At 43.5% G+C, this 13,141-nt stretch overlaps 1 protein-coding gene across 1 annotated transcript in view; it reads right to left on the bottom strand.

Moving 5' to 3' along the window:
• Positions 1-12,914, bottom strand: part of LARP4B (La ribonucleoprotein 4B) — a 58,731-nt gene extending 45,817 nt beyond the window's left edge. The window contains exon 1 of the mRNA XM_083406358.1: positions 12,146-12,914. The gene's annotated coding sequence lies outside the window, so the exon portion shown is untranslated. The remainder of the gene's footprint in view (positions 1-12,145) is intronic.
• Positions 12,915-13,141: the final 227 nt, after the last annotated feature.

Below are 13,141 nucleotides of genomic sequence, written 5' to 3'. Positions count from 1 at the left end.
GGCCCTTTTTAGCATAAAAGTGTTTTGTTCCCATTGACTGCATGTTTTAAAAACTGGGCATAACAGGAAACATGGCAGGACAACTTCTGCATTTACCCTCTAGCATCACCACACCAGTTTCTGAATTACTTTTCTGCTCATTCAGAAAAATTCTAACAATTCCATGGATGTTTAGTGAGAGTCAAGGCTGCTTCCCCTTTTATAAGAATTTAGTGTAAAATTAGAAAGAAATGAGAAATTTTTGGTGCCTTGTAGAATTATACTACTTTATCATACAGGAATTTCACAGTGTGGTTATATTTATCATTTTATTCTATTCATGGAATTTATGTAGGCCACCTAGTAACACTGTTACAGTAAAATATAATATTATGAAACAGCTCCAGTGAAAAAGAGCCCTGCTCAGGCCATAGGGAGTTGTGGATGTGAAAGGTTGCTAGGCAGCAAGGAATGTGCTGGCCATACCCCTCAACGGGGACAACTATGCCTACTGCAGGCATCCCCAAACTTGGCCCTCCATAAGTTTTGGGACTACAACTCCCATCATCCCTAGCTAACAGGACCAGTGGTCAGGGATGATGGGAACTGCAGTCAAAAAACATCTGGAGGGCCGAGTTTGGGGGTGCCTGGCCTAGTATTTGCAACCTAGGGATAAGAACCCCGAGAGGAGGGTTTTTTACAGGTCAAGATCCACAGCTGAGCAGTACCTTCATTGGGACCAACCAAAATGTCAGTTCTCTACATTTCTTCATCAGGCAAGATGCTACATAGAATTAAGCAAGTGGAGTGGTATGTAGAAGCACCCTCATCAGACCAACGCCAATCCTGCGCTCACTGCATACGTGTGGTTGGTGCATAGGCCTCTTCACACATTTGGAACAGAATTTGATATTTGCCAGGTGCCATGCATATTTTGCACCTGGCTATCAGCCACTTGCGACCCAGTGAAGATGCCTGGGGGCCAGGATGGTGCCTGACGTCTCCACCATCTGGAGGTGCATGCCTGGGGATCCTGAGATCCTGACTGTTTTCGCACACTAATATACCCCATCCTGTAGAATTCTATCCATCATATTTTATCTGTACAATCAGAATGAATTTCAGGAACCAAAAAGTCTTATTGAAAAACCATCTGGACCCAAAATGGCAACCAGACATTGGCAACTGTAACCCTGGTTTAAGGAGCCATTTGGCACCTAGCTTATATACAGTGGTACCTCAGGTTAAGTACTTAATTCGTTCCGGAGGTCCGTTCTTAACCTGAAACTGTTCTTAACCTGAAGCACCTCTTTAGCTAATGGGGCCTCCCGCTGCCGCCACGCCGCAAGAGCACGATTTCTGTTCTTATCCTGAAGCAAAGTTCTTAACCTGAGGTACTATTTCTGGGTTAGCAGAGTCTGTAACCTGAAGTGTATGTAACCTGAAGCGTATGTAACCCAAGGTACCACTGTATCTGAGTTTCTAACACTGATTTGGAATACAATGCCCAAACAGAGCTAAAGGAGTTCCAGATAAAGCATGGATAAAAACAGGAAGCAAGTAAACAGTGTGTTACAATGTACAAACTTAAACTAGTATTCCCCTGGCACCAAAGTGACCAAAAAGGCAGTGCCAGGCAAGCCTTATCAGGGAGGGCATTCTACAACTGGGTTGCCAGCACCAAGGAGGCCCACTGACTCGCCACTAGTCATCCTGCTCCCTATTTGGCAGGGGCACCAAAAGAAGGTCTGTGAAGAGGACATTAACATTCAGGTCAGTACATGTGGAAGGCAGCAATCTTTCAGGTGCCCTCTTTAATTTGGCCTCATAATGGACTGGAGCCAGTGCACTTGATAAAGCACTGGTATGAATATGATCGAAATCTCCCAGCTGCAGCTTGCAGTCATACTTTGGACGAGTTAGGTTGCAGGCTATTTTCAAAGGCAGCCCTAATTACAAAACACAGCGAGGCTTAGCAAGAAGTTACTGGGGTATAGGTAACTGTGGCCAGTGTACTTCCAGTCAGGTAGAGTCACAGCAGGTATAGGAGACAAAGATGATAAAAAGGCACTCTGAGGAATAGCTGGACTTCAAAGGTAGAACTGGTCTTTTAATGTGATAGCATAATTAGCTCTTGAGCCTTACTGGGTTTTGAAATAAGGGTGTGACTTTAAGCAGCTTGAACTCACGTTAAGGAATAGCATATTGATGAGCAGCGTGTGGCAATACAAACAGGGTAGGCTTTGCTTCTATTAATGCCTTGGGTAAAAAAGAAGTGGTATATCAATCATCTATGGAATGATTAATTATGACCATTGTAGCAAACACTTCAAATGATTGCCTGCTCATCTGGGGTTTCCTAAAGCTAAAAACATAAAAAATTGCCTTGCTGCTATTAGCACTGCACCTAAAGTTCAAACTATAATGTTCTGCTAGATCACAGGCAGGGAACCTCCAGGTTTGGGGGAGAATCTTGGTCTGCTAGAGGGTACAATTTCACCCATGAGGTCATTTCCCCAAAAGCACCTCCGCACCAGCAGACATCACTGGTGACGTTGGCTTGTAAATGTGAGCAAAGAGTTTAATCCTGCATTGGCTGTGCAATCCTGTTCCAGCAGGATCTGGTCGGTGAAACCGAAAAGCTTCCCTACCCATGTACTAGATGGACTGCGTTTTAAAGTTCCTATACAGTGGTACCTTGGGTTACATATGCTTCAGGTTACATACACTTCAGGTTACAGACCAGAAATCGTGCTCTAGCGGCACGGCAGCAGCAGGAAGCCCCATTAGCTAAAGTGGTGCTTCAGGTTAAGAACAGTTTCAGGTTAAGAACGGACCTCCGGAACGAATTAAGTACTTAACCCGATGTACCACTGTACTAAAAACTGGTTGGAAATTATTTCATGGAGATAAATAGCAAACTAGGAAGCATATCATCCTCCAAGAAAATTACTTTATCCTCCAAGCAGGATGCAACAATTTCCTTTCTGGAAACAAATTTTAGTTACATTTGTATACCTTTTTCACTAATGCACTGAGAAGTGACTGAATCTCGTAGCATGCTAGGAGAGGGTTGGTTAGTTAGGCTAATCAAGCTGTTCTGGGTCAACTGAGGTTGACAGACTAGTTATAATACCAAGTATCTGAAACTGAGTTTTCAACATGCAACCACAGTATTTCCAGTTATGCTAAGGCCCTGTCCATTTACAGATTGCCTGCCTGAGCTCACACACTACTGACTAGCAATATCTTTCTGACAGTTGCTTTAAGTAGCCTTTAGGAAATCTTTGTTTTTCACTGCCAAGGAAAAGCCTGTCATTTATATTGTTGCTAAATTTATTGCAGTGTTCATGGAGCACAATGGTGGCAACAACCGTCAGCTTATGAAGTAATGAAAGTTTTGTATCACACGTCAAGTAGTCATTAAGGATGTGGAGTGATGGGTTCTAAATCTAAATCCCTATATCTATTTTCATACCAAGTGAGCCTCAAGAGTTCTCTTACATGGAACCTGCAGGCTGCACACTGGCTTGGTGGGGGTGGGGTGGGGGGAGAAGTGAGCCCAAAATTTGATGCCCCTCCGCCAGCCTTCCCAAAGCTGGGTAAGTGAGTCAGTCACTGGTTGTTGTTTTTTTGAGAAAGTGGCACAAGACTCTGGCAGGGTCCTAGAGGCCTCCTATCTCCTTCCCAAAGCTGGGGAAGTGCTAACTGAGCTTTGCGAAAGAGGGGAGATGACTCTAGGACCCTGACAGAGCCCTCAGATTTCCTCCCCAAAGCCCAGCAACTCACTTACCTGCCTTTGGGAAGGCAGCAGAAGACCAGCTGCAGGGATGGAGTGTCAAATGTTGCAGAGGGCCATGCACCTGGTCGGGCCCTGTTTCAGACCACCCTGCCCTTTAATTTTAATCAATGAGAGACTGGGGAGGACAACTCAATACAATTCAGTTCAGCATACTTCACCAGCAAGTAGCTGTTTATGACATGAAGCTGGAACCTCACCATGCAGGCAACTGGTGTCAAGCTTTAAACAGCTTTGCTAACAAGGAAATCACTGTTCTTTTCTGTTTAAACATAAGGGAATGGTGTTGTCAGTGGAAATCATTCTACAATACTAGAAAAGGCTCATTTTGCTTCTTGGTTTAAAGAGGGAAAATACGAAAAGGAAGCTGGAGAACTGCAGGGATGACACAATAGCAAGAAAACATGAATGGTGGGTCAAAAGAGTGTTCAAGTTACCTATCCAGATTTATAAGCACTACAGAATTTTAACAATGTGTCTCTGAAATACCAGTAAGCCTACTATAAAAGGCTGTCTAACTTTCAGGCTCCGAAACATAATTTATGTTAGTCAACTAAAATCTGCACCAATTTCTTACGCTGGCTTATACAGCTTGTTCTCAAAGTTTGAGCTTAGTATGTCCATTGCAGATCATTTGGCCATGCAGCACACCAGAGCAGCAAAATCATGCTGTAGCCAATAAATCAGAGCAACTTCCTGAAAGTATAGATGTAAACTTAAAATGAACAGGGTCACCACTGGTCTGACTTTTGATCTGCCATGCTCAGATTTGCCTACCAAGTTACAAGTGTGGGTTTTGATTTTTTGAACAACTCATTTATTGTATAAATTTTCATTAGAGGCACCTAAGGCAATGCCACAATTAAAAGCACACACAAATTGATCCTTTATACAAGTGTTAAATAACGTTCATACATATTCAGAATTCTAGTTTTGCCTGTTTCAATCAGGTTAAATTTTAGTATTACAGAACCTTACTCTAGACAGTCTGATTACAGAGCATATAAAGCTGACATTACTGTGCATATGAAAAGACAAAATTTCTAGCTTGTGCTAAACTTACGTAGACTTTTGTACAGGAGAGGCAGTAGCCTGGACCAACATTTATAATTTAGCATACAAGTTGCACAATTGGATGTTATCATAGACTTCAAGTTTGGAAAACAGTGCTCCATGTGTCATGCATTTGACTAATATGTTTTGTCAAAAGCTAAACCAAGTTTTAGTTTGGGTGACACATACGTTCTCTCAATTACACATACCTCAGAAGTCTAATGTTTAAAGACAGCTTCCTCAGTTAAGTATTTCTGGTAATTAGTTTGCCACCACCAATGACTGTTCATGTTTCACGTACTTGCTCCCAGTGTCACACATATTGAAGCAGAATTTCAGCCTATTTTCTCAAATGCTCTAGCTTGCCTGCCACTTAAGGCCAATACAAGCCATACACATCCGTTCTGTGCAAGCATGTATTTATAAATAAATCATGATTGTCAAAGATCCTCATGCCACTCTTCCCAGCCTGCATTTCCCATTTTGTAACTCTGGATTCCATCTTGGTGTAGCAACAGTTTCAGCAGTCAAGTGATTTAAGCACGATGACCCAACACTTGCATTTACACAGAGCAGCTCTCAAAGAGTAAAACTATAGCAATCCGAACAGCAGATGAATTTTTGTTTAACTATGACTTGAAGGTGTAACAAGAAGCCAAAGAAGGGAAACTTTAGACTTCTCCCTACAAACATATATCTCCCACCAAACCTCAAAATACATTTTTAACAAGGCATGGGGTTAGCCAGTGAAAGTAAAAAACAAAACAGTAGGCTAATACAATCTGTTTGCATGAGCCTAATCAGCTCCTTGGATCTCAAACAAAATTTTGAAATCACATAATATTCACTGCATTATTCACTTTTACTTGTTTTATTTTGCCAGGTCCATAAAAAAAGATATTCATACTACAGTCATACCTTGGAAGTCAAACAAAATCCATCCCGGAAGTCCGTTCAACTTCCAAAACGTTCGGAAACCAAAGCTCCTGCAGCCAATCAGAAGCCATGGAAGTCCCATTGGACATTCGGCTTCCAAAAAAAGTTCGCAAACCAGAACAGTCACTTCTGGGTTTGCGGCATTCGGGAGCCAAAACTTTCGAGAACAAAGCTGTTCGGAAACCAAAGTATGACTGTACTATGCTTTACTTAAGACACAGGAATATAGGAAGCTGCCTTATACCAAGCCAGACCATTGGTCCAACTAGCTCAGTATTGTCTATGCTGATTGGACCTGGTTCTGCAGGGTTTCAAGCACAGGGGAATTTTCAGTCCTACTGGAAATGCCAGGGATTGAATCTGCATACAAAGCAGATGTTCTGAGCTACAGTCCTTCACAAATAACTCTTACATTTTAAATTTCCAACAAAACAAAACGAATTGCACCCATGTACTTCTGTTGTTTATAGCCAAATTTGGCCTCCATCACAGAGCCTGAATCAAACAATACCCCCGCTACCTAGTCAGCAATGTTAGAAATATATAATCGCCAAATGGTACCTTACAGATGGGTTATAGTTGCTGCAATTTTTAAATGCATTTATTATTTATTGTTATTATCATTATTATCAGCAGCAGCAGCATTTCTGCACCGCTTTACCTTTTAAAGAACAAATCTCAAAGTGGTTTACAACACATTAAAAGATCAAATAAAATAATCCAGAATAAAACAAATTCAAGCTTCAGTTAAAATATTTCAGATCCTTCTCTAAGTGACATTTTGCTTTCCCCAGTCGCCAACCAGGCACCCAGAGATCTCCATGTGGTTACAATTGCACATGTGTGAGTCGCAAAATGCTCCTGACTTATTTGTAATACTGGTAGTCACCATAGCTCCTGCACTGATAGAATAGATAGCCATTGCTCACTTTAAGGGTTGAAGAGGCTTCCAATGTTTCTCAAGTAGGAAAAAATAATTCTGGGTATCAACAGGCTGAAGCAGACATCTAGAAAAAGGAACAATATATTTGGAAAGAGGGATATAATCTCAGTTGCTGTATTTCATTAGAAACAATTAATAGTCCAGCAGCATTGAACCAGGAAGTATTCAATGAAATATCCTCAACCATAAACCATAACGTAAGAGCCCAAACCTTTTTTAAACTCTCTGATTTGGAGCCAAGTAAAACAAGCAACTTTTAATGACTTTGCTTGTGCCAGAGGTTTGGGTCAATACCATGTAATATTACTGCTATTTAACAAAATCAGTACTCTTTACCACCTAAGATTTAAAATAAAAGCTAAAATGGTTAGTAAAAGTAACTATTATTTTATTATCGAGAATTGTCCTAAATATTTTGTGTTATCTCTCCTGCAGTTTAGCACCAGTAATTTTCCAGGAAATTCTTTAATTCAGGACAGGGATGAGAGGAAGTGCCGGTTTGGGAGGAGACTATAAGACAGAAGTGGGAAAGGAAACAGGGAGGAGCAATTACAGGAATAAATAAAATTTCTCAATGAAGGCATTAAAAGCTTCTGGATCACCAAATTCTTCCTAAAATACAGACAGCTAATATGTGTATTAAACAGGAAACCGGTAATTCTACAGGTTCACCTTCTCCCAACACTTGTGATGTCCTCACCGAAGAATTTCTGCCTGGCATCTATAAATGTGTGGAGCTCCATCACAACATTATGAAGGGAATATCCAGCCAGAAATTCTACAAGTACAGCTTTCCCAAACACTTGCTACAAATGCATCTGAATAATTTCTACCTGGACATGTATCTCTTCCCACACATGTACACATCAGGCCCAATGTCCACCTGAAAGACCAAAACACAACATTAACTAGCCTCACTTAGTATAAACTGGGCGTGTAGAATCTAACACAACAAACTGTTTTAATTTTATAAAGAATAGAATTTATAAAGATAGCCACTGCAGTGTAGTAGTTAAGAGTGTTGGTCTGGGATATGGAAGACCAGGATTCAAATCTGCACTCAGCAATGAAGCACACAGTTTCTTAGCTTAACCTACCTGACAGGGTTGTTGTAAGGGTAAAATGGAGAAGAACCACCATGTAGGCCAACTAGAGGAAAGGCTCCTTGGAGGAAAGGTGGGAAGAAGCTCTAGTATATACCTTTAGTAAATCTAAAAGAACCTTAAAATGAGAAATAACTATTTTTTGCCACAGAGAGTAAATCGTAGACATCACTATTGAAGATTTGGGTTTAGCCCCTCAGTTATGCTTATGGTGAGATTTCTTTGAACATCTTTTTCTGATTTGGTTACTCTGCATTTTTCACTTAACAAATTAACCCCAATAGGCGTAATGTAAATTTTAGGTGATGTCTTATATTTCTAAATGGTGTGCTGTCATATTGCTTCCTTTCCTTTTCCAGTCAGTTTCTCATGTTCAATTACAAGTTGCTTGATCAGAGAGTTGTAGGTATAGGTTTCTCAAAATTTAATCAGTAGCCACCAGGGTGTTCCATGTTCGCTCAGGCAAGTGCAAATGTAAGGGGCCAAACCCTCAACAGATGCATTATTTAGGCAATATGGTATGGTATCCTATGATTTATTTCAAGCTTCACCATATCTTGGAGTTGGATGGCTTTCAGTGACAGAGGAGTGGACCCATGTCTCAGATCTGTTTATTCACTGGGCTAGAAACATGGGAGTCTATGTAACTGAGGCTACTGTTCCAGGTTATAAGTACCCACCTGGCAACCAATCATATCCATATGAGTTGGAAGGGACCTTGGAGGTCATTTACTCTAACCCTCTCCTAGCGCAGGACAGCCACAAGGGAAGCAAACCCAGCCAGATGGGCAGGGTATAAATAATAAATTCTATTCTAAATTCTATTCTTAACCCTTCTGTTCTGTACATCTCCTACACATGGGCTGGTTTTACAATCCTGAAACAAAAATCCTGTATGATAGGCTAATATTTCTGAAAAGTGCAGAATGAGAAAAAAGGAAAGCACTTTCCCCCTAATTACCTATGAGTTTGTGGCATAGGAAGGAGTCAGGCTTAACTGCTTTGTAACTATATGCGAACTATATGGGGTTAGGGCAAAGGGTCGTGTCCAAGTCAAGTCAAACTAAGAGGTGTCCTACTGAAATTAGCAGACATAATTTAAGACACATTAATTCCAATTCCTCAGCTGAACACAACTCAAGAGTAGAGTTCTCCATGATATTGTTGCGTTAGTATCATTGTCCCCTTAGAAAACTCTTGTCTTTAAAGTAACTAAGGAAGTACAATGTATATGAAGGATTAGACAATACTTTATGTAAGTAATACATACTTCTCTTCCTTAAGTCTCATTGTAATTCTGTCATTCATCATAATCTTATTCTCAGAAGGGGGAAAAACTTGAGAAAAGAGATATAGAACTCACAAATTTTATGAAAAGGTACAGTAAGCATGCATACATCAGAAATGATTTTCTATTCTTAAATGGTCTATCTACTTTTTTTACAAAACTAGGGCTCAAAACTTTCTAAGGAAAGTACACCCTGTGAAGTAATATTTCATATCAAGCAGTGTTCTGGTGACTCATTTAAAGGGAAATTCCACTCTGCACATGTTCAAAGGTAATTTTGTCCATGGTTTGAATATTACAGAGCTGAGCCCTGCCACAGAAAAGTATTGCCACAATGCTGCTCTCAATCTGGAGTACACAATATTATGTTGCTTCTGCCACATTATACTGGCATCAGCACAACAGCAATCTTCATCCTGACCATTCTCTCACTTAAACTACCCAAAAGAAATATGCATCAAAATACTTTATCTGTGGCAGGGGCTCGGACCTGATGATCTTCAGGGTCCTGGCCACTAACAACCATCCAGCTTGAAGACAGTGAAGCCTGAAAGATGACAATAAAAGGGTACCATACCATATCTATATTGCCTAATGTGTCTTAATGGTGTGGCCCTTAACAGCCATATTTTCCCAGCATTTTGGTGTTTGCATGAATATAAACACAAATTAAACCAAAAGATTGTCAACTGATTTTGTTTTTTTTAAGCGGGGGTGCAACAAATGAGATCTGTCCATGCTTCAGTACAAGTGTTTACTGCTTAAGTCCAACAGTTAGATAGCTTATCAGCTTTATTTGAGAGTGTGGGGATGATGATGATGATGATGATAATGATGATAATAATAATAATGGTGGTAAATAATAATAATAATAATAATAGATAAGCAGATGTTTTACATTAAACTGAAGGGTGTGTTTTTTTGGCAAAGATACCCAGAAAGCCTCTAGGTTCCACTGAAAAGTTTGAAGAGAGCACCAGCCATGGAGACACAAGGAAGAGACAAGTAAGAATTGTACTGAAGTGGTTTGCAAATGTCTTTAGAATGATGCTACATGTAGTCTCCCTTCTCTGAACAGACTAAAGGCTTTTAGTACAAATTTGTTTAGTCTTCTGATGAAGTCCAACAAAACCAGACCATATGAGCCACAAACCAAGAACTAAAATATTCAGGCTTCACCTTCTGTATCTCAAGGTTGCCAAAATTCAATCTCGCTGTCCCTGCAGCTTTGGTCCTGAACCAAAATTCTGGCCTTGTGATAGAAGGATCTATTTCATAAACTTTCACAATTGATAGAAAGCAGAGAATTTGTTGGACAGGCAGTCAAACACAAAGGCTAAATCCAGCCTGCTGGCACTTAAATCAAAGGGACATATGTAAAGTCATTATTAATTTGTCCCAGATTTCATTGAGAACAAAATGAAACCAACTTAGTCTGGATCCACCCCATGATGCAAATGCAGCATGTTTACACCAAAACAGGAAATCCTTTACATACCTTGGGAAAAATCTAGTTTACTCTCTATGAGCCACATTCAACATACTGCCTACTCTCATATTTGCAAGCTAGATTGTGATTGCAACCATGCTACTGTCCAAAAAGCATTTTAACAAAGTACTCTGTTAGTACATCTATACACAAAAGCTGAAGTCACAGCTCCCAAGAACCTCAAAGGAGTAACCAGTTGACTAGGCATTTGCATAAAGTTTACTTTCAGCAAATGTCTGTAGGTCATGGAAGAGAAACAAGTAGCCCATCAATATCTGGAAGACCACAATTCCCATCAATCCAAGTCACCATTTGCCAATGATCAGGGATGAGAGTTGTGGCAGGCCACAGGTTTCTTGATCACAGTGGTCAATGTTATTAGGCAAAACTGTTATTAAAATGAATAGCATCCAGCAACGCAGACCTAAGTTGCCACCTGAAATGGCTAAATTAGAGAAACTAGAGTGAAACCAGAAATGGCATAACAGGAAACCTATCAGAGTGGCTATTAAATGGCTCTGTTATTACAGCTCTTATACAGCACACAGTATCCTCAGCAGCAAAAGGCAGTGCAGTGATGAAAGTTGGCAGGAATGGAGCAGTTATGAAGTATCATCATAACATAAGAGTTCCAAAACTCATTCACTCTTAGGTTAGGATAAATAGCACAAAAAGTATGGCACTTGCAAGAAAAAGAAAAGCAGCAGCAGCACACAATCCACTTCATCGCAGTGAGTACACGGAACTGACATATTTCCTCAGTCCATCAGGAAGGCTCAGACTCCCACCTTCTCAGCTACTGAACTTCAGACCCAGACGATCTGACACCATGTTTTCAAATGCAGAGCTACAGAGAGCCAACCATTTAGACACAAGACCCCCCTAGACCTCCGCGTTCAACTGAACTGCAGCAAACTCACTGCCTGCTTTAAAGTTCGGCAAAAGTCGCCAAATGATCAAAATCACGGCCCGGAGACGCTGGGAAAGCAGTAGAAAGCCACCCTCCTGTGACACTTAAATCATACCCATTACAAGTATGGAAGAAGGGCGTGTGTGTTTGAATTCCTAACTTTAGATAAGGGTGTGAGTCAAGGAGGACTATGGCGGTGGGGGTTTGGGGGGAGCTTGGGGAAACGAAGCGAGGGGGAGCTTTGGCTTGCCGCTTGGGGCGGGTCCCCAATGGGGGTGGGGTGTCCTCCGTTTTCGGCCAGCTTGGGATCAACTTAAAAGGGCGATCTCTCCCTCCTTCTCTCCGCCCCCAACACCAAATCCGAGGGTGTAGGAGGGAGAAGGAAACGAAACGAAACACGTGAAGATGCCGCCGCCGGGCCCAGCGCTTCCCTCCCGGCGAGCAGGCCGAAGCCGACGCAGTGCGGAGCTCCCGACAGGAGCAAGGCCACGAAACCGGGGCCAGTTCCCTGCAGCGGCCAGCCCCGCCCCCCACCGCGAGCGGCCTCGGGTGAGAAAATGGCGGCGGCTCGGGGCGGTGACGGGAGGAAGCGGCGGCGGCCCTGCTGCTGCCACTTGACTGCTACTGAACGCGGCCTCTACTCACCTGTCAAGCCAACAGCCAGCAAGGCCCCGGCGGGCCGGGAGGGATCGCGCTCGGAGGCCGGCCTGAGGGATCCTTCGCTGCTGCCGCCGCCGCTGCTGCTTCTCCTCTCGGCCTCCGTCTTCGTCTCCCGCCGCCGCCTCCTTCTCGTTCTTCCTCCGCCGCCGCCGCTGCCGAATCCCAGGAAGGGGTGAGAGAGAGAGAAAGAGAAAGACGGAGAGAGAGGGCGGCGGGGGGCGGCAGCGGGGCCCAGGCGGGGGAGGAGGAGGAGTGGCGGCGGCGGCGGCGGCGGGGAGGAGGAGGAGCGACAAGCGGGGAGGGAAGGGCGCGGAGAGGCGGGAGGAGGAAGAGAGAGCGGCGGCGGCGGCGGGTGTCCGGGCCCCGGGGCTTCTGGGCGCCAAGAAGCAGCGGAGACAATTCGTTCGCATATGAGAGGGAGAGACAGAGAGAGAGAGACGGAGCGCGAGGGAAAGAGAGAGAGAGCGCCAGGGAGACCCACGAGCCCCGCTTCCGGCTCCGGGCGGAAGTCCCTCCCCCGGCGGCGGAAGATATTGGTCGACGCCTGGAGACTCGCCCCCTCTCCCCCCTCCCCGAAAAACGCCTCGCGCACTATCTCCTCCCCTCCGCTCAGGCGAAAGAGAGAGGCTGTGGGAAGAGGGAGGGAGGGAGAGAGGGAGGGGTGGAAATAGGCCGGTAACCTTCTCCGCGTGTGATTGGCCCGGAGGCAGGGACGGCGCGCGGGGCGCGGCGTGACGTGAAGCGAGCCGCGCGGAGAGTGAGCGGGTGACGTCAGTGCCCCTTTCATGAGTTGAGAGCGAAGGTGGGGGCCGGGAGGAGGAATTCGCAGAAGGCTCTAGTAGCGGTTAACACATTCTCTCTCTCTCTCTCTCTCTCTGGGAGCTGTTCCATTTACGGCCGCTGATGGAGGAAGGTTGTCCTCCGTGCGGCTTCCGTAGGAAAGGGTGGTTTGAAAGGGCCGGCGTTGGGCCCGCGCAAATA

Source organism: Podarcis tiliguerta (assembly GCF_965153285.1).
Source record: "Podarcis tiliguerta genome assembly, chromosome: 12".
NCBI classification, from domain to species: domain Eukaryota; kingdom Metazoa; phylum Chordata; class Lepidosauria; order Squamata; family Lacertidae; genus Podarcis; species Podarcis tiliguerta.
This window is presented reverse-complemented; position numbering and strand designations above follow the sequence as displayed.